General features: G+C 38.1%; 1 pseudogene; it reads right to left on the bottom strand.

Annotated features, from left to right (window-relative positions):
• Positions 1-4390: 4390 nt before the first annotated feature.
• Positions 4391-4940, bottom strand: LOC142436391 (large ribosomal subunit protein eL19-like; annotated as a pseudogene).
• Between the last annotated feature and the right edge of the window lie 10968 nt (positions 4941-15908).

Genomic DNA, 15908 nt, shown 5'->3' with positions numbered 1-15908 from the left:
TAACAAGTACATTTACGTAAAACAAATACAGACCAAACTCTCTTAGCTAAAAACCATCATTCTTTATTGGCATTGTTAAAAGAGTTTGGTGCGATAAGGAGTAACATGACATTTTGGATTACGTACCTTCCATTGGTTAGCTCATACTCACAGACCTACTCTACACAATGGGATAGACATGCAAATGAGAAGAAAATTACATCGTTTTGTTTTAAACTCACTTCCATAGGTATGTAGTGCTTAAAAGCCCCAGCTTCATACTCATGCTTGATATTGCAATTTCTTGATTTCGTAACACTCTGTATAACTTGATAATTAATCTTTTTCATGTTCTATATGCAACTTTGTCTTTTGTAAACCAAATATAAATGAATCTTTTTTATTACTATCATTACCTTGCATTATGGGAGAACGTGTCTTGTAGGCTGTTGTTACCCAGGTCTGTTTTAATGAAAGTCTGTCAATGAATAAGAAATCAAGTGTTTCTGCCTATCAACTCACTGTCAAGGAGAAAACAATAGGGAATGCACAAGCGTTGGCAGCAGAATTTTGGCTAGGGTCACTTAGCTTTCTATGCTACACATAGCTTCCAACACACCCCATAATTTCCTTTGTGAATATGCTTGCTTAGTATTTCCCACTTTCATATTTGTTCTTTCTTTCCTGAGGATTTCTATTTAGGCACCTTTCTCTTTTGTTTTCTTCTTAAGAAATCCTTGTACAAATTATGAAATGACTGCTAGAGGCCCTTACCACTGACACTGTCCTGCAGAGTGCAATTCACTGTTGCTCCCTTCTCCCAATCCTGTTCAATGTGCACTTTAAAAGTATTTGTTGTTGTGATCAGCTAACCAGATCTTGGATAGTATGAAAAAGTTACATTGGTTGAAACAATGTAACCCCTGATGAGCTGCCAATTTGGGAAGTTTATCATAATGACAACGTTCTTGGCATATTATGTTAACACTATTATTTATTGGGTGCTAACCAGTTAAGGAGCCTGGGTGACATAGTGGAGTACTGGTGGTGTATTGGCTGTGTGTTGGGCTGGGTTCCATGAGGTCAGTGATTGGAAACACCAGCAACTCTATGGGCTAGATACTGGGCTCTCTACTCTGTAAACAATTACAGTCTCAGAGACTCACTATAAGTCAGCATTGACTCAGTGAGAGTGAGAAGAGAGGTTAAAATAAAACACATAATTGAAAGTTGAAATCCTGTTGGATTTACAATGTATAACAAACAAAAGGGCAGGGAATTCCTATTTAAAGACTGTATTTTAATCTTTGGCTTCTCATGAATGTCCCCTCAATTTCATCTGCTGGTGGTCTTTAGGGTCATACAAAGGAAAATAAAAGATGATACATTCAGCATCAAGAATCAAGAGGTCTAAATAATTTATATAAGCAATAAATATTTTCAGTGTCTCCGTTGATGAAGTAATGAATAAACAAAATTCCATATATCAATAAAAGAAACTTCTGTCAAGCTGGTTATTCCGCGTCATTGCCTTCATCTGAAGGAAGATTAAACCAAAATAAATCCAAGATGGAAACACTTTCAAATGAAAAGCCCTGCCTCATTAGTCAAATCAGACATCTAAATTGGGAAAGGATAAAACCTGTCACTTTGGGGACTATTTAAATGTCTGGAAATATTTTCAAATGAAAAGACAGTCCTAAAAGTCAATGTAAAACAAATGTCAGTCACTTTTATCCTAAATTTTAAAATATCTAAGTTACATAGGCATAACTTTTATTCTTATGCTTTCTGATTATTTTAGAATCACCTGATTAAAACTTTGCTTTTTGGTACATTTTCAGGAGAGTTTTTTAAAGGTTTCAAATTCAATGACACAAACTCAGTAAATTTAGCTGTTCTTTGTAAAGTTCCTACACCACGTTGCACTTGTTAACACAAAATCGCCTGTTTCTTTTCTCTTATTTCTTATGAATATTCTATCTGAAGAGATCACAATTTCTTGCACAAGTTTTAACTATGTTTTAAGAGGAATTTCTATAAAGTATATAACTTCGGAATAACAAGAATTAAACTACCTGGAGCTAAATACTCATCTTATTAAAATAATATTCAAAAACAATTTTTAATGTGTATTCCTTTGAAAAAAGAATGCTAATTCTAAACGTACTTATTGATTTCATCAATAGGAAAATATGATGAGGGAGTGAAAAGTAATCAATTAATATGGCCCTTCTAGCCATAATTCCCTATGCATCATATTATAATTCTAGACTCTCTGCCTGTGGCTATGATTCTGTTTTGAAAGTTTTCTCTTATAGGAATTAACATGTGGTTAAATCCTTACCATTCATTGGTGAGAAAACACACCGCTGACACACACCTCTCCTGGTTTTGAAACCATGCAGCTCTTCCTTGCTCTGTTCTCTTGATCCATGGACAAATCTTACGGGAGCACAATGAAGTGTTCTGGAAGTCCCATTCTTCTCAGGATTTTCTAGAGTTTGTTATGATGAACATAATCCAATGCCTCAGCATAGGCAATACCACACACATAAGCATCTTTCTGGTATTCTCTGCTTTTAGTCAAGATCGATCTGACATCAGCAATGATATGTTCCATGCCCTCTTCCAAATGCACCTGTCGATGTAAAATTAGTGGATGATCTATGGTAAAACTTTACTTGCATGTGATATCAATAATATTGTTCTATGTTTGGGCACTCAGTTGGCTCGCCTTTCATTGGAATGGGTACATATGTGCATCTCTTCCAGTCAGTCGACCTTTTAAATTTCCTGGCACAGATGAGTGAGCACTTCCAGTGTTTCAGCAGCTTGTTGGTATTCCATCACTTCCTGGAACTTGCTTTTGGTTGATGCTTTCATTGCCACTTGAACTTCTTCCTTTAGCACCATTAGGTTTGCTCTTATGCTGCCTCCTGAAATGGTGGAATGTTCCAATTTCTCCTTGAAATTGTTCATCTTTCTCTGTTGATATTACCACTTAGCCCAGTTTGAGGAGTTATTTTCCTCATTGATTTGTAATCCACAATGAAGATATAATCCTTGTTTTACATGAGCAAGTGCATCAAGTTCTCTTCCATTTAGCAAGATTGTGCCCTCTGCATGTCATAGGTTTATTAATAAGCCTTGCTCCAGAGCTGATGCCACACTCTCCTCCAGAGAGCCTATTTTCTCAGACTATTTCCTCAGAGGACACATTTCAGAAGTATGATGAAAGGATATAATGTTGATTATTAGCCATCTGTTATTTTTAGCCATCTGTTCTGTTCAAATGATTGCCTCTTCTTCTATATATGGGTTCAGGTTCCATAGGAGGACAAATAACTGTTCCTGGAATTCCTGCTCTTTTCAGAGTTATCCATAGTTTTGTATGATACATAAAGCTGAATTTCTCTGCATAGTCAATAGAACACAAGTAAACATCTCCTGGCATTCTCTACCTTGGGCTAAGATCCATCTGAGGTCAAAAAATATTTTTCATTCTATGTCTTCTTGTGAATCCAGCTTAAATTTCTGGCAGTTCCCCATTGAGGTAAATTTGTAGCAAACATTTTTGTTATCTTCAGCAAAATTCTATTTTCATTTGATATTGATGATATTGCTCAACAATTGTGTCATTCGGCTGGTTTTCCTTTCTTTGCCATGGCCACACGTATGTAAATAGGCCGGTTGGCTGGTTAGGAAGAGGATCAGAGACATGAGGAAATCTTCAGTGGGATGAGTGATGCAGTGGTCACAACAATGAATTCAAACACAGGAAGGGCTGTGTTGCAGGCAGTTTTACTTCATTTGTCCATAGTTGGAATTGACTCAACTTTCTAAAAGAAATGACTTGTTTCATAGTCCTGCTAGGACAGTGTTATCAAAATACCAGGTTTTATCAAACCCTTAGATATTTGAACATTGCAATTAATTTATTGAGCATCTTTTCACATGTAAATGTAATTTGTACTTCTTCCTTACAAGTAGCTGTTTACTTAGGTCCCCTGCCATAATTTCTACTGTTATTAATTTGGGTTTATTTTCATACTCACCTACTTTTGATGTTGGGTGCCGTTCAGTCAGTTCTGAAACCATTCTACCAATTGTTCCTATGTGTGAGCCCATTGCTGAAGCCAATATGCCAATCTATCCTCTTTTTCGCTGACCCTCTAGAGCCCTTATTCACTTACCCGAACGGATTTTTCGCTAGGGAGCGTAACCTCTTCTTTTATACTCTGTTAATATTAAGTGTCTTTTATCCTTTTCATTTATTTGTTTTTCTCCTCCTCCTCCCCCTCCTCCTCCTTCTTCTTCTTTTCAGGGGCAGGCTAACAAGGCTTGCTTTTATTGAGTGACTGTGAATAGAACTGCCAAGGCCACTATGTACAGAGAGGAGAGGGGGCGTTTATTTCTTAGTCTCTTCCTCCTTGGACCGAGTCTTGATGAGCTCTTCTTGGCCTGGAGTCGCTCCTCATGGCTCTTGCGTGCTTCCTTGGTCTTAGACTTGAGGTCCTCAGCCTCGTCAGCCTTCAGCCTGTGGATGTGTTCCATGAGAATCCGCTAGTTCTTAAACACGTTCCCCTTCACCTTCAGGTACAGGCCGTGATACCTACGGTGGTCAATCTTTGACTCCCAGTGTCTCTTGAGCCACCGGCGCCGAATCCCCATCCTCCTCATCCACGTGAACTCCTCGGGCATGTGAACATTGGCTGTACCCTTTTGCTTACCTATGCCATATGCCTGCCCTTCAGGAGGGCTAGTGTGGTTTTGTGGCACTGGACCCGAGAATGGACAGTCACAGGCTTGCGGATGACGAGACCCTCTTTGATCAGTTTCCGGATCTGCTGACGGGAGCTGGTATTGGCAATTCAATCAGTCTCATTGGGGTCCAACCGGACTTACTTCTCGCCACAGCTGAGGACGCTGGGGGCGAGCCTCTTCTGAAGCCTGAGCATGCTCAGGGCTGTGGCTGCAGGTTGTTTTCTTTTCAACTCTCTTTAACATAGTTCGCTTCCCAGAGTTCAAGTATAGATTTATAGATCCTGCATCTCATTATTACACAGAGTATCCTGGGCATAGATACTATTCTAAATGCATTAGAGAAAGTTATAGGAGACATAAGTATGACTTGGTTGATCGATTACAATAACTATGAGTATACATGGGAGCACTTCATGAGAAGAATGATTTCTGTCCCACCCTATTATACATACTCATAGATTATCCTGAGGAAGTTTATGTGCATCTAGAAGAACAGAAATGTGGCTATAAGCTAGCTAACTTGCTGTCTATCAGTGGATTTAGTCCAGCTGAGGCAATTCTACAAAGTTATCAAAAGAGAAAGAAAATAAATCTGAAGACCCATGTAAATGTGTCTCAGATCAGTTAACACTGACTCTTGTGGGTATTATTAATTATAAGCCTAGCATCACTTCTGATTGTGCATGGTGAAAGTCATTATGTTATTTGGACGTATAGTCATTCTTCTAGTGCAGTTTGTGAGGGGTGCATTAATAAGTTTTCAAGCAACGGTATCAGATTCAAAGTGACATGTGCAACCTTAAAAGGACTTCTTATTATGAATCATTACCCAGAATGGCTGGGAATGGAAATTTGTGATGAAAGACAAGTATTTAATTAAAAACAAAACATAAAAAGAAGGGAAGAGGACAAGGGAGAGATGGGAATGGGGAGAATAGAGAAGAGAGACATAGGAAGAAAAACAGAGAGAAAGATAATATCACACACCCTTTTCTCCTTTTCTCTCCAATAAGTCTTAGGCGATAAACTAGACTTTCCTTTGTCACTAATAATATGCTTCGCAGGGACTCAGGGTCTTTGGGGAACACAGGAAGTCGTCACAGAATCATTGGAGATAATGATAGGTTTAGGTTTATATAGACACCTGTCTAGGTATCCCTGAATGTTTTCCATCTAATTGTAGAAATCACAGCAGACATAGGAAAAGGAAGAGAAGGGTCATGTTCTTGAAAGGATGGAATTGTAAGGTTCTTTCTCAAAAAGGTCTACTTTTCTACCCTCATTGCTGGTTGTAAAGAGACTCAGCAAAGGTAGAGTGAAGTATGGCCATTTATAACATAAATAGTCAAATCCATTTGATTCTCCCTTACAGGCGCTTTCCTGTTTGTATGGCTGCTATGTCTGGCAAAAGCAAAAGCCTGTGGGTAAACAAACACTAGTGTATGTATAACTTGCCTGGAATGAATCTACTCTGAGAAGACCAAGTGCTTCCTCCCCACAACCCCCCCCCCCTAATCTTAATAAGTGTCTCAATTGCTTAATTCGGGCAAGATTCATGTCAATAGACAATTCTTTTGGGCCTGCATGCAATTGATTTAGTTGGATCCAAGGAATCTGTTTATGTGTCTTTGGTAGACAGAATCCTAAGATAATAACAAAACACCCAGCCATTGATATATCAATAACTTTTCACAATTATATAATAAAATTTTCCTAGTAACTATTCTGAAAGAATTTTGAAAATGTATTTAAGGTCTTAAATCAGCTGACATTAAGACAGGAAGATTATCTGAGTAGTTCTGACCTAAATACATGATCCTTAAAAACAACAATCACAAAACCTTTTCATTGAAATGAGGGTGAATGTTTACAGAGCAAATCAGTGTTCCATTTGATGTTTTTAAGCCATTGATTATAATTCCTGCAATGTAACAGCATTCATCCCACATCCTCACATATTTACTGTTTACATTTGTTCTTCTTCCCTATCTTTTCCTGTTTCAAACTTGAAGGGTGACTAAGGGTCGTTATCTAAGATACTCCAAGAATCTCTATCCCACGGGTGAGCCTGAGCTATTTTTTTATGATTTTGAATTTTGTACCACATTTTCTCACATTCTATCCAAAACCTGACAAGGGGATTCTTTCTAAGCAGTAACCGTACCAGGGTGCTGGCTGGTTTTCCTAGTCTCCTGGTCATGGAAGTTGTGGTTCCCATGGTTCATTACGCTTTGGAACTAATTGTTTCCATGTATCATTTATTTTCTTCATTCTTCTTAACACCAGGTGGGGGGAGATTAATAATAGCCACTAATCTGATCACTCACAACCTTTTTAGGACTACTCCTAAACACTACTCACCAAGGATACAGTACATTTTATTTGTGGACTATGTTGTACCAATTAACATGATACGATGACTATGAGCTGCCACAGGCCCACAGCTCATTCTTTAAAAGTGTGTATTTTTTACTAATAAATTTTCATAAATATGCTTCCTGCATGCTCTGCTATATTTGTGGATATTTTACAGTTTATAAAAATAAATATGTAGGAATAACCTCTGTCAGACTTAAACATAATCATTCATATAGTCCCATTTGCCTTCCCAAATGGCACAGCAGCGTGTCTCTCTTGGCAACCACTTGCTGGCGATTGTTACGGCCAGTTTATGTATGTAATGCTATTTCCCTCGATTGCCTTTAATGCTCATGCTCCTCCCAGTACGCTTTCTTTATCTTGATCATTTTGTGCTCACCTGCCCCTGCTCATACCTTTGCTGTCACCAAAGTTGATATGTGTTCACTCCCTAGTCCATTATTTTTCTCTCCCTTCTCTTGTCACCTCTGGTAGCCATAGAAGAATGTTTCTTTTTCTGTGAAAACCATTTCTGACTTTTTTAAAAGCAGTGGCCTTATGCAATGTTTGTCCTTTTATGATAGTCTAATTTTACACAGTTTAATATCCTTCCTGTTCATGAAAATTATGAGGTATTTCACAGAACTATCATTATTCTTTGATGTCTAGTATGTCATTGCATGTGTATTTTTTAAAACTCCATTCATCTTTCCACTACCACTGCCAATATGTTCATTCCAACGGTGAGTCATAGAGCTACTGCGTAGGGTTTGCGAGGCTTTATGGGAGCTGACAGCCTCATATGTTTCCCATAGTGCTAGGTCTGAATTGCTGCCCTGTGTTTAGCACCCCAACATTTCTCTGATAGATCTTGTAGGTCAGAGGTGGCTTTCACCTTCTTAATTTTGTGAATATTGCTGTAATAAATATGGCCATATACATTTCTATTCATGCCAGAGGTCTTATGTCACCAGGATATATATCTAGCTATAGGATTGATGAATCATTATGGTATTTATATTTCTAACTTTTAAATGACATATCATATAGTTTTCCACAGTGATTGTACCATTTCATAGTCCCACCAAAAGTATATTTGGATTCAGTGTCTCAGTATCTGCGCCAGCATTTGTTGTTTTATGTCTTCTAGAAACTCACTATTAATGCTGAGATGAGATAATATCGCACTGTTGTTTTGATGTGCACCTGTTAAATGGCTAATATTGATGACATATGTTCATGGGTTTCTTGGCCATCTGAATATCATTTTTCGTTATGTAATTTCATGTTCTCTGCCCATTATTTAAAATTGTTTTTTTTATGTTGAGGTGTTGAAGTTTCCTATATATTTTATTGACTAGACCCTTTTCTGATATGTCATTATCAAAATTTTTCCCATAGTCAATATATTCTTTTTATTCTTGAGAATTATTTTGATGTTCTTAAGTGTCCAATTTTTAATAAGTTCCAGTTTGCTAGTTTGTCTTCTGTTTGGGTTTGTTTAGCTATCTTTGATAGTATATTTGTGCCAAGTATCAAACATTTATTTATGTTTGATAGTATATTTATGTCCTAAATTTATTTATGCCCAAAATTTGTCCATAATTTTTCTCTGATGAGTATTTTAGTTTTACATTACATCTAGTGTTTCATTTTTCTGCAAATGGACAATTTTGCTAGCACCATTTAAAAAAATCACTTTACTGGGGCTTGTCCAACTCTTATCAAAATCCATAAATACATCCACTGTGTCAAGTACATTTGTACATATGTTGCCATGATCATTTTCAAAACGTTTCCTTTCTACTTGAGCCCTTGGTATCAGCTTCTCATTTTTCCCCTCCCTCCCTCACCCTCATTCCCTCATGAACCCTAGATAATTTATAAATCATTATTATTTTTTCATGTCTTACACTGACTAATATCTCCCTTCACCCACTTTTCTGTTGTCCAACCCCCTGGGAGGGGGTTATATGCATATCATTGTTTTGGTTCCCCTTTTCTCCCTCCACTTTCCCTTTACCCTCCTGGTATCTTTACTCTCGATATTGGTCCGGAGGGGGTTTATCTGTTCTGGATTCCCTGTGCTTCCAGGTCTTATCTGTACCCATGTACATGCTCTGGTCTAGCTGGATTTGTAAGGTAGAATTGGGATCATGATTGTGGGGGAAAGGAAGCATTAAAAAACTAGAGGGATGCTGTATGTTTCATTGCTGCAATACTGCACCCTGACTGGATCATCATCTCCCCATGACCCTTCTATAAGAGGATTTCCAGTTGCCTACATATGGGCTTTGGGTCTCCACTCCTCACTCCCCCTCATCCACAATGATATGAATTTTTTTGTTGTTCTTTGATGTCTGATACTGGATCCTTTTGACACCTCATGATCACACAGACTGGTGTGCTTCTTCCACATGGGTTTTGTTGCTTATCAGCTAGATGGCTGCTTGTTCATCTTCAAGCATTTAAAATAGCTGTGCACCATCAGCTTTCTTCACCACATTTGCTTGTGCACCCACTTTGTCTTCAGCAATTGTGTCAGGAAGGTAAGCATCATGGAATGCCAAATAAATAGAACAAAGTGTTCTTGAGTTGAGGAAATACTTGAGTGGAGGTCCAATGTCCATCTGCTACCTTAATACTAAACCTATAAATATATGTACATAGCTATATTTCCCTATCATATATAAATTTGTTCACATATGTACATGCCTGTATTTAGACCTCTATTAATGCCCTTTGCCTCCTAGTTCTTTCCTCTATTTCTTTTATTTTCCTCTTGTCTCACTATCATGTTCAGCCTTCATTTGGGTTTCAGTAATTCCTCTTGATTACATTGCCCTTGATCAAGCCCTATCAGGCCTCTTACACTCTCCTTGCCATTGATTATAGCTCACTTGTTGTTCCCTTGTCCCTGGGCTTGTTAGCACCCACTTCCTTGCCCCCACCTGCCCCTCTCCCATGTCCCCCAGGACTATTGGTCCTGGTGTTTCCCCTTCCGGATTGATCATCTGGCCTATCGTATCTAGATGGACATGCAGAAACAATAATATATACAAAAACATGACAGACTAAGACAAAGCAACAAAAGACAACAAAGGAGTAAGAACAAAAACAAAATGACCAAAAGAAGTCTATAAATAGTTCAGGGTCTGTTTGTGGACCTTTAGACGTGTTTTCCAATTGAGTCTGATGAGGTGCCACACCTTTACCCCACAGTCTATTTTTGTTTTTCCCTGTGGACTTCCTTGCTATGCTCCCTTTGGTGTTCTATTGCACACCCTTAAGTGTTTTGCCTAGGTGTGGAGGGGTCAGATCTGCCACAATTCCCGCACTGTGTCTCAAGTGTTGTCCCCCATAGTGAGGGATGTCATGTCTCTTGGTGGGGCCGGCCATATGGTCCTCTCTGTGCATTGGCTGTTCTCAGCAGGAATATTGTCCTTAGGGCTTGATGGGCTAGGATATGCTCCACTCTCTCCCCCTTCGTTTGCTCCTGAGTGCTCTGATCAGATATGTTCCTCTTCCTGAGCTGTAGCTTCAGTGCTGTACTCTGAATTGAATTCTTCTGGGGGCTTGGGGTGCTGTTCAAGTAGTTGGAATTGGGGCCAGACCTGCAGATTTCTCTACTGGTTCCTTGCTTTATGTCGGTATGTTGCATTCATGTCTTGGCACACTGGGTTGAAGTCTGGTCCCTCTTTCCCTGTGGAGATATAAACAACACCCTCCCCTTGGGTGGGTTATTCCCATTCCCCCACTACCCATATCTTTTTTGTTTTCCCCTCCCTTTTAGTTGGCTACCATAGCTATCCCTGGATATGGTATGACCCCTGCCATGCTACCTGAACCTCACCCTAGGAATGTATTTCATACAGTAGCTTTTTTTCTATGCCCCTTCTGAATTTTTGAGCTTACCTCAGTAGACTCATGTTGTACTTGTCCTTTTGTGCTTGACTTGCTTTGTTTAGCATAATTTCCTCCAGTCATTCCCATGCAGTGATGTGCCTCATGTGTTCATCACTGTTTTTTAAGGATGCATAGTTGTCCATTGTATGTATGTATCACAGTATTTTAATCCATTAGTCTGTTGATTGAAATTTGGGTTGTTTCCAGCTCCTTGCAATTGTGACCTGTGCTGTGATGAACATTGGAGCACAGATGTCTGGCCATGGTTTGACTCTTGCCTCTTCTGGTTATATGTCCATTAGGAGGATTGCTGGGCCATATGGTAGCTTGATTTCCATCTGTTTTATATATTGCCAAATTGATGTTCATAGTGGCTGTATATACCTACAGGTCCATCCACAGTGAAAGGGAGTTCCAATCTCACCATAGCCGCTCCAACACTTCTTACTTTCTGATTTTTTTAATTGGATTATCTTTGAGGGTGTTAGGCAGTATCTCATAGATTTTTTAAATTTTTATTACTCTTATGGCTAAGGATCAGAAATATTTTTGGCCATTTGGATTTCTGCCCTTATGAAAGTTCTGCTCAGGTCCTTTGCCCTCCTCCACAGTGGGCAATTAGTTTGTTTTTTTTTTTTATTTGTAAGCTAGCAGAGTACTGTAAATTTTAGTAATAAGACCTTTGTCTGATGTGTCATTGCTAAAGATGTTTCCCCAGTCCGTGGGTCCTCTTATTACTCTCTTGGTGAATTCTTTCACTGTACACAGGTGTTTTATCTTTGGTGTATCCCGCTTGTCAATTTGTGACTCATCTTTATTTGTATCCTTCCCTATTTCTGATAGCTTATTCATTCCCTGAACCAAAGTTCTCAGGTTTGTCCCATTTGATTTGTGCGCATTGATGGCCCTAATAGTTTTAGATTTTACCTCAAGATCTGTGATTCACATAGAGTTTATTCTTGCTCATGGAGTGAGGTAAGGCTCTTGTTTCATTTTTCTGCAGTTACCTATCCATTTCTTCCAACACCATTTGTTGAAGAGGGCATCCGCTTCCCATTTGATTTTTGGGGAGTCTTTATCAAAGATAACTTTTTGTAAGTTGATAATTTTATTTCTGAGTTTTCAGGTTTTTTCCATTGGTCTGATTATCTGTCCTGTTAATATACTAATACCTTGTGATTTTGGCCACTGTGGATGTATAATATGTGCCAAAGTCAGATAAAGCAAGCTCTCCCACTCTATCCTTCTTCTTGAGGAGTTCTGTGCTGATTTTGGGCTTCTTCCCTCTCCGTACAAAATTGGTAATAAGTTTTTCCAAATATTTGAAGAAAGATTATGGTATTTGTATCAGAATAGCATTAAACTTATATAGTGCCTTGGGCAGGACTGATGTCTTTACTACATTGAGTCTTCTGGTCCATGAGCATGGGATAGTCTTTCATTTGTTGACATTTCTCTTGGTTTATTAAAATAGTGTTCAATACTTTTCCTCATACAAATCTTTGGTTTTTTAAGTCAGTGATATCCCTAGATATTTCCATTTTTGCTTGTTATTGTGAAGGGTACACCTTTCTGATCCCCTCTTCTGTGCTCTTGTCTGATGTGTATAGAAATCCAATAGACTTCTGTTTCTTGATCTTGTATCCTGTCACTCTACCATATTCCGCTATTCCTTCCAGTACTCCCCTTGTGGAGCTTTTGTGATTTTTCCATTTACAAAATCATATCATCTGGAAAAAATGATGGTTTCACCTTTTTCTTCCCCAGCCAAATACCTTTGATATGTTTTCTTTGCCATATGCTGTTAGCTAGGACCTCCAGTCCTAGCTATGTTAAATATTGTACGATGTTAAATAAGAATGGAGATGAGGAGCATCCTTGTGTGGCCCCCCTTTTCAGATGATTGTTTTCATTTTTCTCCATTTACTACCACATTGGCTGTTGTCTTTTTTGTATATAGCTTATATTGTCTTGAGGAATTTTCCTTCCATTCATATCTTCTTGAGTGCCTTAAACAGGTGTTGGAGGTTGTCAAATGTTTTTTCCGCATTTATTGATATTATCATGTGGTTCTTATAGTTTTTCATGTCAATGTGGTCAATAATACTAATGGTCTCTCAGATGTTGAACCATATCTGCATCCCTGGTATGAATTCCACTGGTCATGGTGAATTCTTTGCTTTATATCCTTTTGTATTCTATTGGCCAGTATTTTGTTAAGGGTTTTTACATCAGTGCTCCTGAGTCATATTGGTCTGTAGTTCTCAATTCTTGTGAAATCTTTCCCCAGTTTTGGTATCAGAGTTATACTAGGTCCATAGAAAGAGTTCAGGAGTTTTTCATCTTTTTCTATGTTCTGGAAGAGTTTGCGTAGGATTGGTGTCAGTTCTTCCCTGAATGCTTGGTAAAATTCTCCTGTGAAGGCCAGGAGATTTTTTGTTGGCATTCCTTTGATAAACTTATCTATTTCTTCTATTGGTATGGGTCTGTTCAGATTCTTGATGTTCATCTGGCATAGTCTAGGGAGGGATTGTTTTTACAATTATTTGTCCATGTCTTCCAAGATGTTGAATTCGTTAGAATACAGGCCTTCATAGTACTGTGGAATTATCCTTTAGATTTCATTAGGGCCCATTGTAATGCCCCGTTTCATCCTTCATCTTTGTTATTGAAATTAGTTTCTTATTTTCTTTGGTTAGATTTACCAGTGAGCTCTAGAGTCTGTTAATCCTTTCAACAAACCAATTTTTAACTGCATTAATTTTTTCCATAGTTTTCTCCCTTACGATCCTCAGCCCTGATTTTTATGACTTCTTTTCTTTTGCTCGTAGTAGACTTGTCCTGTTGACTCTGCTCTAATTGCTGTAAGTGTTGTGTCAGCATATCAATCATAAGTCTCTCTTTTCCATGTGTGCCTGTATCGCTATACAACTTCTGATAAATGCCTTTGCTGTGTCCCAAAGGTTTTGGTACATCGTATTCCCATTTTTGTTGGTTTCTAGAAACTCGTGATTTCATGTCTGATCAGCGCCAGTGCCAACTCCTTTTGCAATAGATTTATTCAACCTCCAATTGTTTGCCTTTGTTTTCTTAATCATCCTTATGTTGATTTCCACCCTTATGGCATAGTGGTCAGAAGAAGTGTCAGAGAAGTGTCAGAAGTGGTCAGAGAAGTCTGTATGTTCTCTTGGATTTACACAGATTCAACTTACGTCCCAACATGTGATCTATCTTGTAGTATGTGTTATGTGGGCTTGAAAAGAATGTGAATTTTTTACATTTGGGTGGAGTTCTGAAATTGTCTATCAGGTCAAGTGGTCTGATTATAATGTTTAGAACTGTAGCCTCCTTGTTGAGTTTATGTCCCTGTGATCTATCTTTGTCAGAGTGTTGTATTAAAGTCACATACTGTAATTGTTGAGCCTATAATTTTTTTTCATCTATTGGATTGTTTGATTGATGAATTTCACAGGTCTCTCATTGGGCACATATATATTTATTATGCTCACTGGTCTTTTTTCTACTGTTCCCTTGAGTATTATATAGTGCTCCTCCTTATCTCTTGGTATGGCTTGCACCTTGAAATCAATTTTCTCTGAGATTAGGGTTGAAACCCCTGCTATTTTTGAATTGCCATTTGCTTGATATATTTTTCTCCAGCCTTTGATTCTCAGCCTATTTTTGTCTGTAATCTTGAGATGTATTTCCTGTAGGCAGCAGATTGACAGGCTATGCTTTCTAAGCCAGTCTGCTAGTCTCAGCCTTTTAATGCTCAAGTTCAGTCCATTGATATTCAAGGTTATTACATCCATTTATGGACTCTATGATGTCATCTTACACCATTTGTGTTGGGTGTTTTCCTAACCTCCTTTCTTATCAGTGTGTTGTGCATGTGTATGTGTGTGTTTCATTCTTGACTTCTTTTCACCCTTAAGCCAATGCTAGCACCATTTGTTAAAGAGATTACCTCTTATTCAATTAATTTGTTTCAGTTCTTTGTCAAAGATTGCTTGTCTATAGGTAGATTGACTTACTTCCAGTTCCTCAATATGTTCCATCGATCTTCAAGAATTGACAAACTTTTGAGATGGAAGAGCTAATCCTGTCCATCACAAGAATTTTAAATTATTCAAGACCCATAAATATATATATTTTTAATAATTAAAATCACCATTATTTGATATCTAATACCCTTCAAAACATTCCATTTTATTTCAGAAGGGCCATGTACATATAAAAAAAGGGCTGTATATGTCTCTCAAACTGCAATTTGCCAACCCCTGCTCTGTGTATACGTCATTGTACCCAGAGCTAGCTGTTTTGACTACTATAACTATAGATTAACTTTTGAGATTGGAAAGTATGAGACTTCCTGATTTTTTATTATTTGATATTATTGCTTTTAAAAGCTGGTTATCAATTTTATATGGGGAGAAAATAGATGGCATGACTTTTAAAGCAGATATTGCCCTATATCCGGTGGCAAAAGAGGAAGTCAGAGGTTTGAAGCATGAAGGAAATTCAAGTGAGGGGGTTACCCTTTCACTATTTTGGACATTGGAAAGAGCAAATAGGAAGGGACCGAGTCTAATTTCTAGGATTTGAGAGAGGTCTTGATTGACAGTAAGCAAGGAAACAAGACTTCAGACCTGCACCTACAAGTTCCTGAATTCTGCCAACAGTTTGAATGAGTTTAGAAGAGGACTGAAAACTTGAGAAAAGAATATAATCTACTGACAACTTGATTTCAGTCTCATGAGATGCTGAGCAGATATGTGTGCTCAAGATTGTGATTACAGAACTGGGACCCCAAAATTGAGTGTTCGTTTGAGTGTCAAAATCTGTGGTAATATTTTTTATGGAGTAATAGAAAAATAAAACAGCACTAAAGCACTCAG

This window comes from Tenrec ecaudatus, chromosome 1, assembly GCF_050624435.1.
Source record: "Tenrec ecaudatus isolate mTenEca1 chromosome 1, mTenEca1.hap1, whole genome shotgun sequence".
Lineage (NCBI taxonomy): Eukaryota > Metazoa > Chordata > Mammalia > Afrosoricida > Tenrecidae > Tenrec > Tenrec ecaudatus.
Note: the sequence above shows the minus strand (reverse complement) of the source record. Positions and strands in the feature narration are given on the sequence as shown.